The sequence below is a fragment of the Arachis hypogaea genome, chromosome 8, assembly GCF_003086295.3.
Source record: "Arachis hypogaea cultivar Tifrunner chromosome 8, arahy.Tifrunner.gnm2.J5K5, whole genome shotgun sequence".
In the NCBI taxonomy this organism is placed as follows: Eukaryota; Viridiplantae; Streptophyta; class Magnoliopsida; order Fabales; family Fabaceae; genus Arachis; species Arachis hypogaea.
In genome coordinates, this window is record NC_092043.1 from 12,190,214 (window position 1) to 12,206,608 (window position 16,395).

Genomic DNA, 16,395 nt, shown 5'->3' on the forward strand with positions numbered 1-16,395 from the left:
CCTATTCCACTCTCGTTGGCAACCCCAAACGCGACATGCAACAACCAGGAATCGATCCTACATTATCAAAACCTCAGAATTTCCACCAAACACATAACATAACGCATACACACTAGCTGTGAGGGTTTCGGAATAGAAATCCTTACTGTAACAAGAAAAACATAGAAGCAGAGCAGTAGTGGATCCCGGGCGACGGAACGGCAGCAGCCTCTAGCAGCAATGGTTCATCTTCCTCCGCAGCCTTCTCCTCGCGCGCATCCCTTCCTTCGCAATGGCAAGCTCATCTGCAGCCAGGGAGCAAGCTCTGCGGCGACCATGGAGGCGCGAATGGTGGCGACAGGCTTCATCATCGACAGTGGCGGTGGCTGGCGCGACGATGGTAGTGATGCGACGGTCACGGCAGTCCCAGGCTCACGAATCTCGCCCTCCACGTCGCTCCCTCTCTCGCTCGTGAACTCTCTCTTCGCGACTCAGCTCTATGATGGTGACTCGATGGCCACAGTGACGGGATAGCAGTGGCAGCGCAGCAGATGCGGTCTCCTCCCTTCTTGTTCCTCTCCTCTTCCCCGTTACTCTCTTTCTCTCAGTTCCCAAAAACTCTCTCTCTTTTCCCTTTCTATTCAGCTCCCTCACTCCAACTCTCTGTCTCTCTTTTCTTTCTTTTGTTTTTTAACTCAAACTCCCCGTCACTCTTTTCTTTCTTTTATTTTTTACTGCTGTTGTGTAGTGTGTGCTAGATTAGGAAGAAAAGGAAAGGGAAAAAGGGGAAAGGCGACTAATTTAGGGAAACTAGGATTAGGGTCTCAATTAGGTTTTGTATAATTGGATTTAGGAATAATTCAGTGATTTTATAAAATTAGGAGGGTAAAGTAATAATTTGAAACCAAATTTAATCCAATAATAATATCTGTAAAAATACTATTTAATTATTAACTTAATTTATTTTCAAATAAATATTATAATTCAATAATTAAGGATAATCAAATTAATTTCCTTTAAAATCATAAAATAGAGTTCAAAATCTAATTATTCGAATTAAACTATTTATCTGAAATCCTCATTATTTTTCAATTACTCAAGCTTTCAAATCAATAATAAGAAAATGTCCAACCAATATATAAATTTCTAAAATTAATATCCTGAATAAATAAAATAAATCATAATTAATTTATTATTTAATTTCTAAAAATTTGGGGTCTTACACACATCGGTGGAATATTCCCAGGCCAATGGACTAGCTGACGCAGCCAACAAAATCATACTACTTGGGTTGAAAAGCCGATTGCAAGAAGCAAAAGGTGCATGGGCAGATGAGCTCCATCAAGTCCTGTGGACATATCGGACAACTCCTCATTCTACGATAGAGGAATCACCTTGCCAACGGAATGGAAGCCATGATCCTTATAGAAATCACTGAAGAATTATCTAGGGTTATATTCTACAACTTGTCTGACCTAAAATGGTCAACAAGATGAAGCGACGATGTACAAATTATTGTAAGAAGTTATATAAACAACTTGTGAAAGACTCCTTGTCCTCCTGCTCGTCCTCGGGGCCGGGTCGATCTTCCCATCAACTACTATGTTGTCTTGACTAAATAAGGAAAGATCGACCCCAGGAGCTAGGACTTGGACTTGGGCCATTCAGATTATTGGACATTTCGTCCATCCCCTCGACCACAGACTCTTGAAGAGAAGCATATTCCTCTCTAGTATTTTTTAACTCCTTTTGAAGGTTGAGCTTTTCTCCATAAATCTGGGTATAACTCCTTTCCGCCCTCTTTTCACCCCATCTGCCATAGTCGCGGCAGCCTCCGCCGTCTTACCCCAGGCTGAGCTTTTTCTAGGTCGGACCTCAGTTGGCCCTCTCCTCTCCCACTCATTTTTCAATTCCTTTAGTCCCTCCACCTCAGCTCGGGTTACATCAAGAGAGCTTTGAGTGGCACTAAGGGGAGTCTTTCTCAACTCTTTGGACAAAGATGTGCATATTCCCGGAATCTGAATACTATTTTAGGCCATAAGTTGGAGGTGATTCTGGATAGCCACATCATCCATACTGATGCGACTGTGAGGGAGAATATTTCTTTCACTCCAGGAAAGCCCGTCAAACCCTTGTCGTAAATACTCCCTTCTCCAACAGTCTTTTGTCTCTTTGGGGGGAGGCTCGAAAGATGAGGGAGAAGGAGGAGTAATAGAACTCTTTGAAGGAGGGTCAAGAGAGATTAGCCGACTTGTTGGAGTAGGAATGATCTTCTTTTGAGCTAAAGGGTCTGAATTCGACTTCTTCAGGAAGGACAGGAAGAAACACTTCCAGCCTCTTTATCTTGAAGACCACGAGCCACGACAGTCTTTTGAGTTTGGCGCAGGTGTTTCATCGCTGCAGTCTTGGGAGCCATGGTCTCTGAAAAACAAGGATAAAAGGCACATTAGTTAAACAACTTACAACTAAGGAGTCATAAAGGCTAAAGGTCGCAAAGCTACCTAACTCGGACCGTGTTCCAAGTGAGGAGCCCGACCCCAGCACTCTTCCAACACGTCCACCAAACATTTTTCAATCTCATCTAAGGCTTCTACGTTGTACTTAGCTATCACCGGTATTTTCTCCCAGTATCACGGAAAAGAAGGCTCATCATTTTCATCTAAAAACAAAGGCTGGATACCCTCTACAGCTCGAGTTTTAAAAAAATAGTTCTTTAAGTTGTGGAAGGACTCATCGAAAATAGAAAAACTTTTCTACATTGAACAACGCGAAAGAAAAACCAAGAAGTCTTCTCTTTTGATGACCCGGGTTTGGTCAACACGAAAAGATGAAAGAAGGCATTAGCAGAAGGTGGGACATCAAGCTCCTGACATAGAAGCTGAAATTTTTTTAAGAAAGCACAGAAATTTGGGTAAAGTTGAGAAGGAGCAACATTACAAGTCCAAAGAATATTTGTTTCAAAATCAGAAAAGGAAAGTGAAATTCCTAATTTGGTGAAGAGGCAGTCGTGTGCATAGAAAAATGGGCGTTCCGACTCATCTAAAGGAGAAAAGCACACTCTTTCCTCGAGATCGAGTACTACCAACTCGTAATTTCTCTCATTCTCTCTATTCTCACATAACCTATGATGCCTATGGAATACCTCGCAGTACTCTTTATCGACTATGGGAACAGAGAAAAGGACAGGAGTATCTATCCAATTTAAGAGATTAGGAAAAATTTCGGTTGACATATTGAGAATGACAGATCGCAACATAAAAGCTACACCTACAAATACAAAATAAAGAAAATATTACTGAAAAGAGCTCGGACGTCGTTCAAAAGAAGTCAGGCAAAAGCAAGTCAAACCAAAGAACGCAATTTCAAAGATCTTTTACATACAGAAAGCGTCGAAATGGCGACCTTCCTATACTATCAGTGGCAACATCATTGTACAGTAGCGACAACATTAGGGGCAATATAAATGCAATCAACAAAACGGCTACAATTCCACAAAAATTTTAGAAGCATGTCCAGATAGCCAATAGTGATCTCAATCAATAAAAACAGTTTCAAAAAGGAGTTTTTAGACAAAATAGCAGCAGTCAACATTTTTTCCAAAGAAAAGTTTCAAAGATACACACAAAACCAACCATGCAAAGAAACTCTACTACTACCCAAAGGTCACCTCAATGCAAATAAACTCAAAAGGACCAAAGAAATAGTTATGTAAAAAGGAGTAAGGATCAATAATACCAATCTTAATGAAGATTTGGAGAAAGAAAAAAGCACGTCCGACAGCAGTAAACACGGACGCTCCCCTCCACACAGCAAAGCAAGATCTTCAGAGGACCCAAGATGGAGAAATCTTGGAACTAAGAGTGGTAACGGAGTAAGGAAAGAAGGAGAAATAAAAGGTTCTTTGCGAAGAGGGAAGCAACGAAAGACTTTCAAAAATGTGGAAAAGAAGAAGAAGAAGAACTAAAGTGTTTTTATAAGATAGAATGGGCAAAAAAGTCCTTTCAACCCCCTCTTAAAGACGTGTGCAGATCCCAAGAAAACTGTCGCGCAACGTTCGCCCTTCATTTAAGGGGGCAACGTTCAAATTTTCAAGAACACATCGAGTACCCGATGTCAAAACAAAGGCCATGAATTGCTTGAGCCCGACCCCTTGAAAGCTCAAGACTTAGGCAGGCCAGGAGCACTGTTTATACCATGACCAACAAATAAAGACAGACTCAATAAGGATAAGAGGTCTGGTAGCGCGAAATTGTGATCAATACTTTTCACAAATCAAATAATCCCCGGTGATGAACCCAAAAAACTTGGTGTTCAATACCATGGCATAAACACAACTTCGCACAACTAACCAGCAAGTGTACTGGGTCGTCCAAGTAATAAACCTTACGCGAGTAAGGGTCGATCCCACAGAGATTGTTGGTATGAAGCAAGCTATGGTCACCTTGTAAATCTTAGTCAGGCAAACTCAAATGGATATGGGTGATATACGAATAAAGCATAAAGATAAAGATAGAGATACTTATGTAATTCATTGGTGGGAATTTCAGATAAGCGTATGAAGATGCTTGTCCCTTCCATCTCTCTGCTTTCCTACTGTCTTCATCCAATCCTTCTTACTCCTTTCCATGGCAAGCTTATGCAAGGGTTTCACCGTTGTCAGTGGCTACCTCCCATCCTCTCAGTGGAAATGTTCAACGCACCCTGTCACGGCACGGCTATCCATCTGTCGGTTCTCAATCAGGCCGGAATAGAATCCAGTGATTCTTTTGCATCTGTCACTAACGCCCCGCCTTCAGGAGTTTGAAGCACGTCACAGTCATTCAGTCATTGAATCCTACTCAGAATACCACAGACAAGGTTAGACCTTCCAGATTCTCTTGAATGCCACCATCAGTTCTAGCCTATACCACGAAGACTCTGATCTCACGGAATGGCTGGCTCGTTTGTCAGGCGAGCACTCGGTTGTCAGGCGATCAACCATGCGTTGTGTATCAGGAATCCAAGAGATATTCACCCAATCTAAGGTAGAACGGAGGTGGTTGTCAGTCACACGTTCATAGGTGAGAATGATGATGAGTGTCACGGATCATCACATTCATCAAGTTGAAGAACAAGTGGTATCTTAGAACAAGAACAAGTGGAATTGAATAGAAGAACAATAGTAATTGCATTAATACTCGAGGTACAGCAGAGCTCCACACCTTAATCTATGGTGTGTAGAAACTCCACCGTTGAAAATACATAAGAACAAGGTCTAGCCATGGCCGAATGGCCAGCCTCCCAAAGAGGGTTCAATCATAAAAACATGATCAAAAGCTCTTCTCTACAATAGTAAAAAAGGTCCTATATATAGAGAACTAGTAGCCTAGGGTTTACAGAGATGAGTAAATGACATAAAAATCCACTTCCGGGCCCACTTGGTGTGTGCTTGGGCTGAGCATTGAAGCATTTTCGTGTAGAGACTCTTCTTGGAGTTAAACGCCAGCTTTTGTGCCAGTTTGGGCGTTTAACTCCCACTTTGGTGCCAGTTTCGGCGTTTAACGCTGGAAATCTTGAGGGTGACTTTGAACGCCGGTTTGGGCCATCAAATCTTGGGAAAAGTATGGACTATCATATATTGCTGGAAAGCCCAGGATTTCTACTTTTCAACGCCGTTGAGAGCGCGCCAATTGGGTTTCTGTAGCTCCAGAAAATCCACTTCGAGTGCAGGGAGGTCAAAATCCAACAGCATCTGCAGTCCTTTTCAGTCTCTGAATCAGATTTTTGCTCAGGTCCCTCAATTTCAGCCAGAAAATACCTGAAATCACAGAAAAACACACAAACTCATAGTAAAGTCCAGAAAAGTGAATTTTAACTAAAAACTAATAAAAATATACTAAAAACTAACTAGATCATACTAAAAATATACTAAAAACAATGCCAAAAAGCGTACAAATTATCCGCTCATCACAACACCAAACTTAAATTGTTGCTTGTCCTCAAGCAACTGAAAATCAAATAAGATAAAAAGAAGAGAATATGCAATGAATTCCAAAAACATCTATGAAGATCAGTATTAATTAGATGAGCGGGGCTTTTAGCTTTTTGCCTCTGAATAGTTTTGGCATCTCACTCTATCCTTTGAAATTCAGAATGATTGGCTTCTTTAGGAACTCAGAATCCAGATAGTGTTATTGTTTCTCCTAGTTAAGTATGATGATTCTTGAACACAGCTACTTATTGAGTCTTGGCCGTGGCCCAAAGCACTCTGTCTTCCAGTATTACCACCGGATACATACATGCCACAGACACATAATTGGGTGAACCTTTTCAGATTGTGACTCAGCTTTGCTAGAGTCCCCAATTAGAGGTGTCCAGGGTTCTTAAGCACACTCTTTTTGCCTTGGATCACAACTTTATTTCTTTCTTTTTCTTTCTTTTTCTTTTTCTCCCTTTTTTTCGAAATTTTCTCTCTTTTTTTTTTGTATTCACTGCTTTTTTCTTGCTTCAAGAATCATTTTTATGATTTTTCAGATCCTCAGTAACATGTCTCCTTTTTCATCATTCTTTCAAGAGCCAACATTCATGAACCACAAATTCAAAAGACATATGCACTGTTTAAGCATACATTCAGAAAATAAAAATATTGCCACCACATCAAAATAATTAAACTGTTATAAAATTCAAAATTCATGCAATTCTTATCTTTTTCAATTAAGAACATTTTTCATTTAAGAGAGGTGATGGATTCATAGGACATTCATAACTTTTAGGCATAGACACTAGGACACTAATGATCACAAGACACAAACATAGATAAACATAAGCACCGAAATTCGAAAAACAGGAAAATAAAGAACAAGGAAATTAAAGAACGGGTCCACCTTAGTGATGGCGGCTTGTTCTTCCTCTTGAAGATCCTATGGAGTGCTTGAGCTCCTCAATGTCTCTTCCTTGTCTTTGTTGCTCCTCTCTCATGATTCTTTGATCTTCTCTAATTTCATGGAGGATGATGGAGTGTTCTTGGTGCTCCACCCTTAGTTGTCCCATGTTGGAACTCAATTCTCCTAGGGAGGTGTTTAGTTGCTCCCAATAGTTTTGTAGAGGAAAGTGCATCCCTTGAGGCATCTCAGGGATTTGATGATGAGAGGGGTCTCTTGTTTGCTCCATCCTCTTCTTAGTAATGGGCTTGTCCTCATCAATGGGGATGTCTCCCTCTATGTCAACTCTAACTGAATAACAGAGGTGACAAATGAGATGAGGAAAGGCTAACCTTGCCAAGGTAGAGGACTTGTCCGCCACCTTATAAAGTTCTTGAGCTATAACCTCATGAACTTCTATTTCTTCTCCAATCATGATGCTATGAATCATGATAGCCTGGTCTATAGTAACTTCAGACCGGTTGCTAGTGGGAATGATTGAGCGTTGGATGAACTCTAACCATCTTCTAGCCACGGGTTTGAGGTCATGCCTTCTCAATTGAACCGGCTTTCCTCTTGAATCTCTCTTCCATTGGGCACCCTCTTCACATATGTCTATGAGGACTTGGTCCAACCTTTGATCAAAGTTGACCCTTCTAGTGTAAGGATGTTCATCTCCTTGCATCATGGGCAAGTTGAATGCCAACCTTACATTTTTCGGACTAAAATTCAAGTATTTCCCCCGAACCATAGTAAGCCAATTCTTTGGATCCGGGTTCACACTTTGATCATGGTTCTTGGTGATCCATGCATTGGCATAGAACTCTTGAACCATTAAGATTCCGACTTGTTGAATGGGGTTGGTAAGAACTTCCCAACCTCTTCTTCGGATCTCATGTCAGATCTCCGGATATTCACTCTTTTTGAGTGAAAAAGGGACCTCGGGGATCACCTTCTTCAAGGCCACAACTTCATAGAAGTGGTCTTGATGCACCCTTGAGATAAATCTCTCCATCTCCCATGACTCGGAGGTGGAAGCTTTTGCCTTCCCTTTCCTCTTTCTAGAGGTTTCTCCGGCCTTGGATGCCATAAATGGTTATGAAAAAAAAAAGCAATGCTTTTACCACACCAAACTTAAAAGGTTTGCTCGTCCTCGAGCAAAAGAAAAAAGAAGAGAGTAGAAGAAGAAGAAATGGAGGAGAAGGAGATGGCTATGTGTTTCGGCCAAAAGGGGGAGAAGTAGTGTTTAGGTTGTGTGAAAATGAAAGAGTGAAGATGGGTTTATATAGGGGTGGGGGGGGCTTATGGTTCGGCTATGTGAGGGTGGGTTTGGGAGGGAAAGTGTTTTGAATTTGAATGGTGAGGTAGGTGGGGTTTTATGAAGGATGGATGTGAGTGGTGAAGAGAAAGATGTGATTTGATAGGTGAAGGGTTTTTGGGGAAGAGGTGTTGAGGTGATTGGTAAATGGGTAAAGAAGAAGAGAGAGAGTGGTGGGGTAGGTGGGGATCCTGTGGGGTCCACAGATCCTGAGGTGTCAAGGAAAAGTCATCCCTGCACCAAATGGCATGCAAACATGCGTTTTGAGCCAATTCTGGTGTTAAACGCCGGGCTGGTGCCCATTTCTGGCGTTTAACGCCAGCTTCTTGCCCTTTTCTGGCGTTTAACACCAGTCTGGTGCCCCTTTCTGGCGTTAAACGCCCAGAATGGTGCCAGACTGGGCGTTAAACGCCCAACAGCTAGCCTTACTGGCGTTTAAACGCCAGCACGCTCTCCTCCAGGGTGTGCTGTTTTTCTTTCTATTTTTCATTCTGTTTTTGCTTTTTTCATTGATTTTGTGACTTTTCATGATCATCAACCTACAAAAAAATAAAATAACAAAGGAAAATAGATAAAATATAACATTGGGTTGCCTCCCAACAAGCGCTTCTTTAATGTCATTAGCTTGACAGAGGGCTCTCATGGAGCCTCAGAAATGCTCAGAGCAATGTTGGAACCTCCCAACACCAAACTTAGAGTTTGAATGTGGGGGTTCAACACCAAACTTAGAAGTTGGTTGTGGCCTCCCAACACCAAACTTAGAGTTTGACTGTGGGGGCTCTGTTTGGCTCTGTTTTGAGAGAAGCTCTTCATGCTTCCTCTCCATGGTGACAGAGGGATATCCTTGAGCCTTAAACACAAAGGATTCTTCATTCACTTGAATGATCAATTCTCCTCTATCAACATCAATCACAGCCTTTGCTGTGGCTAGGAAGGGTCTGCCAAGGATGATGGATTCATCCATGCACTTCCCAGTCTCTAGGACTATGAAATCAGCAGGGATGTAATGGTCTTCAACTTTTACCAGAATATCCTCTACAAGTCCATAAGCTTGTTTTCTTGAGTTGTCTGCCATCTCTAGTGAGATTTTTGCAGCTTGCACCTCAAAGATCCCTAGCTTCTCCATTACAGAGAGAGGCATGAGGTTTACACTTGACCCTAGGTCACACAAAGCCTTCTTGAAGGTCATGGTGCCTATGGTACAAGGTAATGAAAACTTCCCAGGATCTTGTCTCTTTTGAGGTAACTTCTGCCTAGACAAGTCATCCAGTTCTTTGGTGAGTAAAGGGAGTTCATCCTCCCAAGTCTCATTTTCAAATAACTTGTCATTTAGCTTCATGATTGCTCCAATGTATTTGGCAACTTGCTCTTCAGTGACATACTCATCCTCTTCAGAGGAAGAATACTCATCAGAGCTCATGAATGGCAGAAGTAAGTCCAATGGAATCTCTATGGTCTCATTTTGAGCCTCAGATTCCCATGGTTCCTCATTGGGGAACTCATTGGAGGCCAGTGGACGTCCATTGAGGTCTTCCTCAGTGGCGTTCACTGCCTCTTCCTCCTTTCCAAATTCGGCCATGTTGATGGCTTTGCACTCTCCTTTTGGATTTTCTTCTGTATTGCTTGGAAGAGTACTAGGAGGGAGTTAATTTTCTTGCTCAGCTGACCCACTTGTGCCTCCAAATTTCTAATGGAGGACCTTGTTTCAGTCATGAAACTTTGAGTGGTTTTGATTAGATCAGAGACCATGGTTGCTAAGTCAGAGGTGTTCTGCTTAGAACTCTCTGTCTATTGCTGAGAAGATGATGGAAAAGGCTTGCTATTGCTAAACCTGTTTCTTCCACCATTATTGTTGTTGAAACCTTGTTGAGGTCTCTGTTGATCCTTCCATGAAAGATTTGGATGATTTCTCCATGAAGGATTATAGGTGTTTCCATAGGGTTCTCCCATGTAATTCACCTCTTCCATTGAAGGGTTCTCAGGATCATAAGCTTCTTCTTCAGATGAAGCTTCCTTAGTACTGCTTGGTGCATTTTGCATTCCAGACAGACTTTGAGAAATCATATTGACTTGCTGAGTCAATATTTTGTTCTGAGCCAATATGGCATTCAGAGTGTCAATCTCAAGAACTCCTTTCTTCTGATTTGTCCCATTGTTCACAGGATTCCTTTCAGAAGTGTACATGAATTGGTTATTTGCAACCATTTCAATCAGCTCTTGAGCTTCTGTAGGCGTCTTCTTCAGATGAAGAGATCCTCCAGCAGAGCTATCCAAAGACATCTTGGATAGTTCAGAGAGACCATCATAGAAAATACCTATGATGCTCCATTCAGAAAGCATATCAGAGGGACACTTTCTGATTAATTGTTTGTATCTTTCCCAAGCTTCATAGAGGGATTCTCCTTCCTTCTGTCTGAAGGTTTGGACTTCCACTCTAAGCTTACTCAATTTTTGAGGTGGAAAGAACTTTGCCAAGAAGGCATTGACTAGCTTTTCCCAAGAGTTCAGGCTTTCTTTAGGTTGTGAGTCCAACCATGTCCTAGCTCTGTCTCTTACAGCAAAAGGGAATAGCATAAGTCTGTAGACCTCAAGGTCAACCCCATTAGTCTTGACAGTGTCACAGATTTGCAAGAACTCAGCTAAGAACTGATGAGGATCTTCCAATGGAAGTCCATGGAACTTGCAATTCTGTTGCATTAGAGAAACTAATTGAGGCTTAAGCTCAAAGTTGTTTGCTCCAATGGCAGGGATAGAGATGCTTCTCCCATAGAAGTCGGGAGTAGGTGCAGTAAAGTCACCCAGCACCTTCCTTGCATTGTTGGCATTGTTGTTGTTTTCGGCTGCCATGTGTTCTTCTTCTTTGAAGAATTCGGTTAGGTCCTCTACAGAGAGTTGTGCCTTAGCTTCTCTTAGCTTTCGCTTCAAGGTCCTTTCAGGTTCAGGATCAGCCTCAACAAGAATGCTTTTGTCTTTGCTCCTGCTCATAAGAAAGAGAAGAAAACAAGAAAATATGGAATCCTCTATGTCACAGTATAGAGATTCCTTGAGGTGTCAGAGGAAAAGAAAAATAGAAGGCAGAAGTAGAAAATTCGAACTTATCAAAGAAGATGGAGTTTGAATTTTGCATCAAGGAATAGTGTTAGTCCATAAATAGAAGGATGTGAGAAGAAGGGAAGTAATTTTTGAAAATTAAGTAAAAGATTTTGAAAACATTTTGAAAAAAACACTAATTGATTTTTGAAAATAAAAGTGGGAAAGAAATCAAGTGATTTTTGAAAAAGAATTTGAAATTAGAAATCAAAAAGATTTGATTGAAAGCAATTTTGAAAAAGATGTGGTTAAGAAGATATGATTAGTTTAAAAAAAATGTGATTGAGAAGATATGATTTGAAAGACATTTTAAAAGGATTTGATTTTAAAAATTAATGACTTGGCTATCAAGAAAAGATATGATTCAAACATTAAACCTTTCTCAACAGAAAAGGCAACATACTTGAAATGTTGAATCAAATCATTAACTGATAGCAAGTATCTTTGAAAAAGGAAAGAAATTAATTTTGAAAACATATGATTGAAAAGATATGATTTGAAAAAGATTTGATTTTGAAAAACTTTGAAAACTTGAAAAAAAAATTGCATTAAAAACAAAATCTTCCTTCTTGTGCCATCCTGGCGTTAAACGCCCAGAATGGTGCACATTCTGGCATTTAACGCCCAAAAATCTACCCTTTTGGGCGTTAAACGCCCAGCCAGGCACCCTGGCTGGCGTTTAAACGCCAGTCTGTCCTTCTTCACTGGGCGTTTTGAACGCCCAGCTTTTTCTGTGTAATTCCTCTGCTGTATGTTCTGAATCTTCAATTCTCTGTATTATTGACTTGAAAAGACACAAATTAAAAATATTTTTGGATTTTTAATAGTGAGGAATAATCAAAATGCAACTAAAATCAAATAACAATGCATGCAAGACACCAAACTTAGCAGTTTGTATACTATTGACACTAATGAGAATGCATATGAGACACATAAACACTCAAGTCAAGAGAATTCAAAGATCAGAGTAAGAAATCATCAAGAACAACTTGAAGATTAAATGAAGACAAATGCATGAATGCAAAAAGAACAGAAACATGCAATTGACACCAAACTTAAAATGAGACACTAGACTCAAACAAGAAATATTTTTGGATTTTATGATTTTGTAAAATATTTTTTTTTTGGATTTTTCGAAACTAAAGTGGAAAAAGGTATCAAAATTCTTAATGAGAATTCCAGGAATCATGCAATGTTTAGTCTAAGACTCCGGTCCAGGAATTAGACATGGCTTCACAGCCAGCCAAGCTTTCAAAGAAAGCTTCGGTCCAAAACACTAGACATGGCCAATGGCCAGCCAAGCCTTAGCAGATCACTGCTCCAATAGCAAGATTGATAGAAATCAACAAGCTCTTGTGATGATAAGTTGAAACCTCGGTCCAATGAAATTAGACATGGCTTCACAGCCAGCCAGACTTCAACAAATCATCATGAAACTCTAGAATTCATCTTCAAGAATTCTGAAAAAAAATACCTAATCTAAGCAACAAGATGAACCGTCAGTTGTCCATACTCGAACAATCCCCGGCAACGGCGCTAAAAACTTGGTGCTGTTGCCGGATCAGAAATTTGGCACTGATGTTACCGGACCAAAAGCTTGCCGAAAACTCGAACAATCCCCGGCAACGGCGCCAAAAACTTGGTAGCGCGAAATTGTGATCAATACTTTTCACAAATCAAATAATCCCCGGTGATGAACCCAAAAAACTTGGTGTTCAATACCATGGCATAAACACAACTTCGCACAACTAACCAGCAAGTGTACTGGGTCGTCCAAGTAATAAACCTTACGCGAGTAAGGGTCGATCCCACAGAGATTGTTGGTATGAAGCAAGCTATGGTCACCTTGTAAATCTTAGTCAGGCAAACTCAAATGGATATGGGTGATATACGAATAAAGCATAAAGATAAAGATAGAGATACTTATGTAATTCATTGGTGGGAATTTCAGATAAGCGTATGAAGATGCTTGTCCCTTCCGTCTCTCTGCTTTCCTACTGTCTTCATCCAATCCTTCTTACTCCTTTCCATGGCAAGCTTATGCAAGGGTTTCACCGTTGTCAGTGGCTACCTCTCATCCTCTCAGTGGAAATGTTCAACGCACCCTGTCACGGCACGGCTATCCATCTGTCGGTTCTCAATCAGGCCGGAATAGAATCCAGTGATTCTTTTGCATCTGTCACTAACGCCCCGCCTTCAGGAGTTTGAAGCACGTCACAGTCATTCAGTCATTGAATCCTACTCAGAATACCACAGACAAGGTTAGACCTTCCGGATTCTCTTGAATGCCGCCATCAGTTCTAGCCTATACCACGAAGACTCTGATCTCACGGAATGGCTGGCTCGTTTGTCAGGCGAGCACTCGGTTGTCAGGCGATCAACCATGCGTTGTGTATCAGGAATCCAAGAGATATTCACCCAATCTAAGGTAGAACGGAGGTGGTTGTCAGTCACACGTTCATAGGTGAGAATGATGATGAGTGTCACGGATCATCACATTCATCAAGTTGAAGAACAAGTGGTATCTTAGAACAAGAACAAGTGGAATTGAATAGAAGAACAATAGTAATTGCATTAATACTCGAGGTACAGCAGAGCTCCACACCTTAATCTATGGTGTGTAGAAACTCCACCGTTGAAAATACATAAGAACAAGGTCTAGGCATGGCCGAATGGCCAGCCTCCCAAAGAGGGTTCAATCATAAAAACATGATCAAAAGCTCTTCTCTACAATAGTAAAAAAGGTCCTATATATAGAGAACTAGTAGCCTAGGGTTTACAGAGATGAGTAAATGACATAAAAATCCACTTCCGGGCCCACTTGGTGTGTGCTTGGGCTGAGCATTGAAGCATTTTCGTGTAGAGACTCTTCTTGGAGTTAAACGCCAGCTTTTGTGCCAGTTTGGGCGTTTAACTCCCACTTTGGTGCCAGTTTCGGCGTTTAACGCTGGAAATCTTGAGGGTGACTTTGAACGCCGGTTTGGGCCATCAAATCTTGGGCAAAGTATGGACTATCATATATTGCTGGAAAGCCCAGGATTTCTACTTTTCAACGCCGTTGAGAGCGCGCCAATTGGGTTTCTGTAGCTCCAGAAAATCCACTTCGAGTGCAGGGAGGTCAGAATCCAACAGCATCTGCAGTCCTTTTCAGTCTCTGAATCAGATTTTTGCTCAGGTCCTTCAATTTCAGCCAGAAAATACCTGAAATCACAGAAAAACACACAAACTCATAGTAAAGTCCAGAAAAGTGAATTTTAACTAAAAACTAATAAAAATATACTAAAAACTAACTAGATCATACTAAAAACATACTAAAAACAATACCAAAAAGCGTACAAATTATCCGCTCATCAAGGTCCAGTCTAAAAAGGAGGTCTCCAACTCATAGCCAACCTCTTTAAAGAGATCAAACACCACGAAAGAGCTCAACTCTACTTGTCCAAGCAAGTAACTGCCTTTGCAGTTCTCTCCCACTATCTCTATCTTCCCTAAAAGATAGATTCCAACAAATTCCCAAGATAAAGGAAACGGTTATCTATCAATAAAGATGGAACTACCCCAACAAAGATGGTTATCAACTCTACTATAAATACACTGACACTCCTCAGATATAATTTATGTTCTAATCTACTAAAAATTTGCTAAAATCCTTGCTAACTTAAGTATCAGAGTCTCTTGCAGGTACCACCCTCCTCTTCCTCACGAAAAACTCGAACGGCGGCCCTTCGACACTGACATAAGTTGGATGCTGCCTCAAAAAAAGTTTGGACTTCACGTTCATACCCAAATCAACGTTTTAAGTAAATCTTGGAGAATATATATATATATATATATATATATATATATATATATATATATATATATATATATATATATATATATATATATATATATATGATTCTAATTGAGAATGCGTTTATATATCTCTTAATATATAATAAGTAATTAGTGTAATTTTTAAAAGTAAATTTTATTTATATTTAGAAAAATTATTGAATTCATATATATATGGCATGCGCAAGAAAACAAAAAGTTATTTATTTGGTTGTGAAGTTGCCATTGCACATTTGCATAAACGCATATTTACATGGCGAAACCAATAAGAAGAAGCCAAAAAACAAAAAAAAATACAAATCTCACAAGACTAAAATGAATTACGGTGATATTGATAATATTTGTGTACAAGTATTTTTATAATAAGTGTAATTAAGTAGATATAAATTTAATGAAAAAAATGTGTATATATGTAATTGTTTTTTATTTTTTGCATTTTTATCGCACAAATTTTTTTGTTAAAGAGTATTAAAATTTATTGATATAGTATAAAATTTTTTGTATATATCACAAAAATGTTTGTATATAATATAAATTTATTGTTAAAGCATACAAATATTTGTACAAAATACATAAATATTTACACATAATTTAAATTTTTTTACACATAACACATAAAATTTTATTACAAATATATTTCGTTAGTTGAGTAAGTCAATGGTCTAGATATGTAGTTTTTTAAATTTTTTTGCTACATATCAAAATTTATATGATGTGTGTATTTTGTTGTTTAGGTGTCAATATTTTAAGAATGTAGTCCTTTAAAAAATGTTTGTGATAGATACCAAATTTTTTGTGATGTACACTAAAATTTCGGTGTTATATATGTATATTTATGCACTCTAATTTTATGAATATATATATAAAAAAAAAGATAAAAAAAAAACAATAATAATAATGATAAATGATGATAATAAAAGATGAAAGATGATAAAAAAAATGAGTGAAAATTAAGTAGGAAAAAAAAAGAAGAAAATGTGACGTTAAAAAAAAGAGCATATATAAGATAATTACTAATGAAAAAAAGGAGGAGAGAAAGAAAAAAAAAATGAAAAAGAAATAATACATACATACTTACCAAGATGAAATATGCTACAAACTTGATTGAGAACTTGGTATAAAAAATTGTTTGAACATCTAGTTTTATTGAATTAATTATGTTAGATGTATATTAAAATAAGTAATTAAAATTAGTCATTAGTATAAAATATATATTATTAAAATATAAAAAATATATTAAAAATAAATTAAATTATATATATATTTATACACAAA

General features: G+C 39.1%; 1 non-coding gene across 1 annotated transcript; it reads left to right on the plus strand.

Annotated features, from left to right (window-relative positions):
- Positions 1-10,530: 10,530 nt before the first annotated feature.
- Positions 10,531-10,638, plus strand: LOC112708555 (small nucleolar RNA R71). Its single transcript, XR_003156409.1, has one exon. It is a non-coding gene; the product is annotated as a small nucleolar RNA R71 (small nucleolar RNA).
- Positions 10,639-16,395: the final 5,757 nt, after the last annotated feature.